We start from the raw sequence: 8,955 nt of genomic DNA, 5'->3' as shown, positions 1-8,955 counted from the left end.
GGAGTCAGTTCATCTCTTTACAATATTCCCTGCCTGCTGAAAGCTGCACACTCTCTAAGGCTGAAGGCAGTCATACTCAGCAAAGCACACACCTTTTTCTCATGTGATTTTTATCTGTCAGCACTTATGCAGGTAACACTTCCCATTAGAATCAGTGGTTTTTTTCTTCAACGAGCCTCATGGCGGAATCAGAGCCAGGATTTATTATTTTATCTTAAACAGGACAAGCTTTGCTGCCAAGCTACTTACTAAAAAAGTAGTTTTAAAAAAAGGATTCCTTTTACTAACCATACAAAAAGAGCATATACATGAAGGTATGGAACCCTGGAAGATGTTTTCTTGAATAGATTTGTTATGAAAATCGTTCACCTCGTGTAGGACTTTATAAAGCATTTTTAACTTATCTTCCCACTTGGATGGCAGGGTGGTTTTCCCATTTTATGGATAAGGGAGGCTTGGAGAAGTTAGGGTCTCATTACTCCAGTTAGAAAGAGTTCCTGGGATTCCAGGTCTTATGACTGAAAGTGGACTCCTTTCAGGTCACTGTCAAAAAGCCATCAAGTAACATATGGGATTTCTTCACTACATTGTTTTGGATATTTAAACTTGGCTCTTCCCAAAAACTAATCTTGAGTTTAATCAAATTGTGTGAGCAAAGAATCATATTAGTGTTATAAAAGCAACGTTCTCTGTGACATCTCCGAGACCAAGTAAGGATTACTTTGTGAAATCCGGAGGCTATTTTTCTTTACAAATATTTTACAAGACAAACTTGTACCTTTCTAAAAAAAAAAAAAGAACATCTGTTGTAAATTACTCCCTTAGAGAAAGAGAGAGAATCACCCTCCTTTCTTCCCATCAGAGCTTAAAAGAGATTTGTTGACATATTCTAAGGCCGGCACAGGAAAGAGGAGGCGGTCAGCAGGACCAGGGCTTGGCTTTGCTTAAACTAATTCCACATGCCCCATGAACCATTAGCTGTTTTTTATTTCCTGCTCTAAAGATCTGTAGTGAAAATAATCTGGGGTAGGGAAAAGCTGCATTTATTTTTTTTCCCCCAACAAGATGCTGTGTTAGCAAATAGAACATATGAGCCACCTTCAGCAAAGCAAGGTCTTTAATAATCCATTTTTCAAACACTACCAGTATTTCCTTTCCAAACAGAGATGGACTGCAACTGGAATCAATTTCATCATTTGTACAGTTACAATTGCCAAGTTTCTGGAAATAATTGCCATTTAAATACTGGATAATATTTTTTTATATGAAGCCAACAACAGTTTTATTGCTGTTTAATTTCTGTGATTTGTTTGTTTGCTGTGAGTTTTCAGGGTTCTGAGAGCACGATGTTTGGGGATAGAGAAAGGTCTTAACAAATCAGGGAAAATGCAACGTCAAAGTCATGTTGATGGCCTGACTTGAATCCACCAGACAAGGGAGATCAGCAGTAGGAAAAAATAATTTGTTCCACCATTTGGGGCTTGTCTTCCTTAGTTTCCCTATAAACTGCATAATCTAATATGTGTGCTCAGTCATTCAGCTCTGTCCGACTCTTTGCGACCCCCTGGACTGTAGCCTACCAGGCTCCTCTGTCCATGGGTATTCTCCAGGCAAGAATACTGGAGTGTGTTGCCATGCCTCCCCAGGGGATCTTCTCAACCCACAGATTGAACCCAGGTCTATCCCACATTGCAGGCAGATTCTTTACTCTGAGCCACCAGGGAAGCCCATAATCTCATATAATTCAGAATTTCAGACCTGGCCCTAATGTAGCAAGTTGAGGACAAAATTGAGAACTTAATTGTCCCCTTTAAGAAGACAATACGGCTCTTCAATGAAATTCAACAAAACAGAGGCGGCGTGGGTACAAAAAAGGGCCTGTGAATTTGAAGGGAACTGGCCCATCTTTATCAATGCCATATGTAGCACGTCCCTGAAAAACAACTTTGTGCTCGATGGGATGCTGCTGATATATGAGGTGGGCCTGTCCCCTAAACCCCTTTCTTACTGCAGACTAAATCACAAAAACAGGCTCATCCTGAAATCAACCTGGAAGAAAACAACAAAGGCCCACTCTACCACACTGATAGCAGCTCCCAGGCCTGTCCTAATCAGCAGATGGCCACTGTGGGCTTGAATCCTGCTGTGCGTTTTACAGCCAAGAGAACTTGTACAATCTACTCAACCTCTCAGGGACTCAGTTTCCCCATCAGTAAGATGGAGATAATGTCTACCTGAATGTTGATATGGGAACAGAAAGAAATCACGTACATAAAGCCACAGGCGCGTTAGTAGATATTATATACTGATTAGTTTCCTTCTCCCCACTATTTTTCCTTCTTCCCAAGGGGAAACATTTTCTTCTTTTTTTTTTTGCCCAATTTCCCTTTCTCTTATTGTCTTTTTTCTTTTCTGAGTTTTAGAAGCCGGCTGATCATTAACTTCATTCCCAGGGGCACTAGTGGTAAACAACTCCCGGTCAATGCAGGAGACATAAGAGACTTAGGTTCGATCCCTGGGTCAGGAAGATCCCCTGGAGAAGGGCCTGGCAACCCACTCCAGTATTCTTGCCTGGAAAATCTCAAGGACAGAGGAGTCCTATGGGCAGGCTACAATCCATAGTGTCACAAAGAATCGGACGTGACTGAAGCAACTTACACACACACACCCCCCCGCACATTTGAGCAGTATTCTGTTTAGCCAAATCTCAGTCCATTTGCTTTATTCATTCATTCGATAAACACTGAATACCAACTACATGTAAGACACTATTCAAAACTCTGGGCAAATGGTAATAAGCAAGACAGCCCCAAACAAACACGTAGGCAGATGAAGAAGAAAAACAGCAGCAAGAGAAAGAGGTAATGAACAGAGAGTGACTCAGAGGTCTGAGAGGGCTGCTCTGGGGACACACTTCATCCCATTTAGGTCGGGAAGATAGAAACTCCTCTAGGCATTTCAGACAAACAGAATTTCACTCAGAGAAGTGGTTACACTGAGAATACGAATGTGACAGACATCAGGACTCAGGAAGTCACTCCCAGAGGGAGGGGGCATTATGGGACCAGATGCCAGACCACGTGGAAGAACCAGGACAAGAGCTGGGGCCGTGGTCGCGACTGCTTGGCAGTACTCGGGATGATGAAGGAGAGGATGTCTCTGGAAAATTCTCCAAAGTGGTGTTGGGGATGGTGCGGAGGGAGAAGGAGGAAAACACAGAGAGAAGGAAATTCTCCCGAGTTCTTCCTTCTTCCCTCCTTTCAACACCTCCGATCAGCCAAGTCCCCCAAAGCCATTGTAAGAGAGCTGGAAAAGCTGGTGTGGGGGAGAAGGGCTGCGGGGAGACTGATCTGGAAGCCAAGGGCTGACCACTAGAACAAGGAGGGAACTTCCCAGGTAAAGAGCCGGGGAACCAGGACAGACAACGCACAGGTGCTAAGGAGAAACAAACTGAGTTCCTCTGAGGAAACAAAGGATGCCCACCGCTGGAAGGAAGTAGAGAGGAGAGTGGAGCAAGAAGGTATCAGAGAAGCGGGCAAGGCCACAGACGGCAAGTAAAGCAAAGCAAGCAGCAGCGATTTTATTCCAGGGCTGATGGGAAGCCATCGGGAGGCTTTCAGGGCAAAAAAAACAATCTAATTTACATTTTAAAAAGACCATTTAGTCATAATGGAGACAGGAGAGGAGGTTATTGTTGCGGTCCACCAGGGGATGAAAGTTGAGACCCAGGTAGGCATATTCAGGATGTTTTGCAAATAAAGTCATCATAGACATGATACTAGATTGGATCTGTGAGGTAAGAAAAAGAGAAATCGAAGAATTGCCTATATTCTTGGTTGAGGGACAGGGTAAATGAGGCTGGTTTTGTTTTTTTATTGAGCTAGAGAGGAGTAGAGAAATAGCAAACTTGGGGAGAAAGGAGATGAAAGGACCATTTGGGCCGCAAAAAATATGCCTGTTAGATATTCAGGAGGTGACATCAATAGCTGGATGGAGGTATGAGTCAGGGCTGGAGATCCAAATTTGGAAGTCCGTGGCATGTAGAAGGCCCACAGAGCCCTGGGAATAAGAGTCACCCAGAGACAAGACAGAGTCCCAGGGCACAACGAAACGTGGCTGTCAGGCCACGTCAGACCTCCTGTCAGACCAGGAGGAGCCAGCAAAGGAGACTGAAAAAGACTGAAGTGGGAGAAAATGAGGAAGAGGCGTCTCAGAGGTTAATGCAAGTGTGTCGAGAAGGAGGGAGGGGTAATCTCTCTGAAGCTCTGCTTCAGCAAGGTCAAGGAGCCTGTGTCCCTGGGTTCTTTGCCAAACGGAGTTTATTGACAAAAGCAATTTTGGTTCAGCGATGGGGACAGAAGCTTGGGGTGGACGGACTGGGCAATAAGTGAAAAGCAGGCACGTTGCAAACAACTCTCAGAAAGTCTGGTTGTAAAGAGGTGCTAAAAAATGGGGACCGGACTGGCGAGTATATGCATGGGGTCAAAGGGAGGATTTTGTTTTTTTTAAGATGGGAAATGCAGCCTTACTCAAATGGTGATCTGCATTTTAGCAAGATCCCTGGGTGATGCACACGCAAGGTAAAGTTTGAGAAGTGCTCTGCTACCACATGGGCTTCCCTTGTGGCTCAGCTGGTAAAGAATCTTGCTGAAATACGGGAAACCTGGGTTCGATCCCTGGGTTGGGAAGATCCCCAGGAGAAGGGAAAGGCTCCCCACTCCAGTATTCTGGCCTGGAGAATTTCATGGACTGTTATAGTCCATGGGGTTGCAAAGAGTCAGACACGACTGAGCGACTTTCACTTCATTTCACTGCTACCGTGCATTACTTGCTCTCGAAAGAATACAGTGCAGAGGAGAAAGGGATGCTGCAGAAAAGGGGGCACCTACTGCAGGGGTGACATGTGTGGGAAGGGATAGGACAAAGCCCCTGTGGAGGGAAGGGAAGAGATACCTCCCCCCTGTGACAGGAGGGAAGGTAAGAGTGTCGTACACAGGAGGCAGGTCTGAGATTTTGGCCTGAGACTTTGGCGTAAGAAAGATGAGACACTGTGGGGGTTCCTAATTGCTTCTGTTTTCTCAATAGTGTGTGTGTGTGTGTGTGTGCGTGCGCGCTAAGCTGCTTCAGTCGTGTGTGTGTGTGCTAAGTTGCTTTAGTCGTGTGTATGTGTATGTGTGTGTGTGCGCTAAGTTGCTTCAGTCGTGTCCAACTCCATGTGACACCGTGGACTGTAGCCCGCCAGACTCCTCTGTCCATGGGATTCTCCAGGCAAGAATACTGGAGTGGGTTGCCATGCCCTCCTCCAGGGTATCTTCCTGACCCAGGGATTGAACCCAAGACTCTTACATCTACCTGTACTGGCAGGCAGGTTCTTTACCACTGTGGCCACCTGGGAAGCCCTTTCTCAACAATACAGGTAGAAAAGTCATTCGCTCAGAGTGAGCTGGAGCAGGGCCTTGGTAGATGAAGCTGGTGGAGAGGAAGTGGGTGTGAAACTGTCTTTTCACCAGGAAATACACTGTCTTTCTCAGGTCTGTTCACAGGCCCTGTTGGGTGGTTTATTTGAGCTCTGCACCATCCTCCTTGCTATTGATCTTGCACTTCTGTCTCTTTCACTGTTTTCATAAAATAAGAATTTTATCCATCTAGCCTACCCAGTGTTTCATTTAACCCCTTTTCATGAAGCTTGAAATGACGTCACATACCTTACTATTAAAACGTCTCAACTCGAATTTTGTTTAATAGCCACAATTTGCTCCTCTAAGGAAAATAACATCCCTTCTTTGGGATCAACTCCCCAGCAGAACTGGCGCTTGAGCCTGTGCTTGAGCTAAAACCTGGTGCAGAAGAACAGAAAGATAGGGCTCTGTTTTTTTCTTTCTTTACCACAAATTCCTGCTCTTTATTCCTGGCTCTCTTGATTTCTTAGGAGACCAAAGACAGATCTTGACTAAGTAACTGAACAAAACAATCTAGAACTTGGCCAGATCACAGGTAGTTAAGGTGTGTTTCATTATTCTGGTGGCTCAGCTGGTAAAGAATCTGCCTGCAATGCGGGAAACCTGGGTTTGATCCCTAGGTTGGGAAGATCCCCTGGAGAAGGGAAAGGCTACCCACTCCAGTATTCTGGCCTGGAGAATTCCATGGACTGTACAGTTCATAGGGTCACAAAGAGTCAGACATGACTGAGCGACTTTCACTTTCATTATTCTGGTGAGATCAGTCTCTAAAGTATGTGAACAGCCCCATCAGATTTATATTTGCTGCTCCATGAAGGAGAAATTGTTGATCTTCAGATGCATTTGCATTCAACTGATCACAGTAAAGGGGGAAAAAAAAAGATTACTATTGTCCACCACAAGCTATTCTAGCTTTAGTAAAGTGCATTATACTTGGTCTGACTCTTGAAATAAACATCTCTCAAGTCTATATGCTGATTGGACCTTCTACCTCCAATCCTCTTTGTGCCAGAGAGTGAGTGAAAGTTGCTCTGTTGTGCCTGACTCTTTGCCACCCATGGACTGTAGCCTTCCAGACTCCTCTGTCCACGGAATTCTCCAGGTCAGAATACTGGAGTGGGTAGCCTTTCCCTTTTCCAGGGGATCTTCCTCACCCAGGGATCGAACCCAAATCTCCCACATTGCAGGTGGATTCTTTACTATCTGAGCCACCAGGGAAGCCCTGGTATTAGAGATGCCAACATCAAGAAGAATTGGTGGGGGGGCGGCTCCCTGGTGGGCCAGTGGATAAGACTTCATGCTGTCAATGCAGGGGGCCCAGGTTCAATCCCTGGTCAGGGAACTAAATCCCACATGCTGCAACTAAGAGTTAGCATGCCACAATGGAGGATCCCACATGCCCTGGCACTGCAGCTAAGAGCCGGTGCAGCCAAACACATAAATATTTAAAAAAAGAAGAAGAGTGAGGAACTGTTTTCCATAGAAGCTGAAAGAACTGGGGACAGCGAAGGCCCTGCACGCAGGTGGTTACCCAGAGGCAAGTTTTAAAAGCCACACCTGCTGGAAGGAAGGACTCACTGGGCATCTCACAAAGGTGCCCCCGCTTGCTGTCTGTAAGTTACACGCCTCTCATCCTCGAGCTCCATGGTTTCCTGCTAGCCCCCTATTCCCATGTGTTTCAGAAGGGAGTTAGAAATACATATTTACCACCATTCAGGAACCTCTATAATAAAATCATAAGCACTTTGAGTTCTGGATCACAGCTAATATTAGCAACTCGAGCCAAACACCACACACACACAAATTGCATGAGAATTTAACCAACATAAAACCAAATACCTATTTTAAAAACATATCAAGAAAACCTCCAGTAGCAAGGAGGCAGGATACAGTGCAGCTTCAAGAGGGTGTGATCTACTTCTAGAACTTTGCTTTGCGTACTTTTTCCAGGAGGACAAAGAACACTATTTCAGGTATACCTTCTCTCAGGTGAATAAATCACTACACGCTTAGAGGGATTTAAGATTGTTCTTAAATCTAATATAGCAAAGTCTTACAGTAAATACAGTAAAGACTTACATATATATAGTAAATAAATATATAGTATATTTATATATATCGTAAATATAGTAAAGACATATATAGTAAATATATAATATATATAGTAATATATAGTAAATATAGTATATATATATAGTATATATATATAGTAGTAGTATATATATATAGTATATATATAAATATACAGTAGATATATATAGTAATATATAGTAAATATAGTATATATATAGTATATATATAAATATACAGTAGATATATATAGTAAAATATAGTAAATATAGTATATATATAGTATATATAGTAGTAGTATATATATATAGTATATATATAAATATACAGTAGATATATATAGTAGATATATAGTAAATATAGTAAAGATAGTATATAGTAAGTATATAGTATAAAGATAGTATATAGTAAGTAATATATATAGTAAGTATAGTAAATATATATTATTGTGAACATAGTAAAGTACATATAGTAAATATATAATATATTTATAAATATAAATATATATATATTTTTTTTTCTTATGATAATATACATGCTACAATTCCATTCTCCCCAATGGAATTAAATATATTTTTATTATAGTAAATATATATTTATATTATTTATATATAAATTTTATTATTTAAATATAAATTTATATATAGTAAATATATATTTATAATTTTATATATAGTAATATATATTTATTATATATATAAATATCAATTAAAATGTATATATACATATACATAAATATATGTGTGTATTTATATGTAATAAATATATATAGTAAATATATATGTGGATGTAAAATTATATATAAATATATATAGTAAATAAAGATTTATATATATGCCTAATATAATAAATTAACTCTGAATTTGTAAAATATTTCACCTTCTCTCAGGATACAGTAAGTTCTCAAAAATATTATCACTATTATATTTATTACTATCATTGAATGTTAGAAGATAGATTACAATAAATATTGACTTCTCCTACCCAACTTTTGGTGTTTCTATGATATCAGGTATACTGTTGATGTTGTTCAGTCGCTCAGTCATGTCCTACTCTTTGCGACCCCATGGAATGCAACATGCCAGGCTTCCCTGTCCTCCACTATGTCCCAGATATCAGATACGTACAAATGTTTAAATGCCTCTGTTTATGAATGCACTCTGATTGTAAGCATGAAAGTTACAACAATCTGCTCTTCCTCAAACACACTGTGCAGAGTTGATAGAAATTATTTTTAACCTTCTGGTTTGTGTGGCTTTTTGGCACATCTACCAGTATTAAGAATTGGATATTTTATCTGAGCCAAACTGCTGCTATGCCGAAATACAAATAGAAGTATCATTCTCCAGGCAGACTGTTAGCTGGGGCAAACAAAGACATTATAAACTGACATTTTAAAAGAAGAATTTCTATTATTCACTTTATT

General features: G+C 41.2%; 1 protein-coding gene across 13 annotated transcripts in view; it reads right to left on the bottom strand.

Moving 5' to 3' along the window:
• The window catches only part of MCTP1 (multiple C2 and transmembrane domain containing 1), a 384,882-nt gene that overhangs the window by 26,283 nt on the left and 349,644 nt on the right, over nt 1-8,955 (bottom strand). The gene's annotated exons all lie outside the window — the stretch shown is intronic.

Source organism: Moschus berezovskii, chromosome 8 (genome assembly GCF_049115385.1).
Source record: "Moschus berezovskii isolate FMDL1 chromosome 8, NW_MosBer_1.0, whole genome shotgun sequence".
Taxonomy (NCBI): domain Eukaryota; kingdom Metazoa; phylum Chordata; class Mammalia; order Artiodactyla; family Moschidae; genus Moschus; species Moschus berezovskii.
Note: the sequence above shows the minus strand (reverse complement) of the source record. Positions and strands in the feature narration are given on the sequence as shown.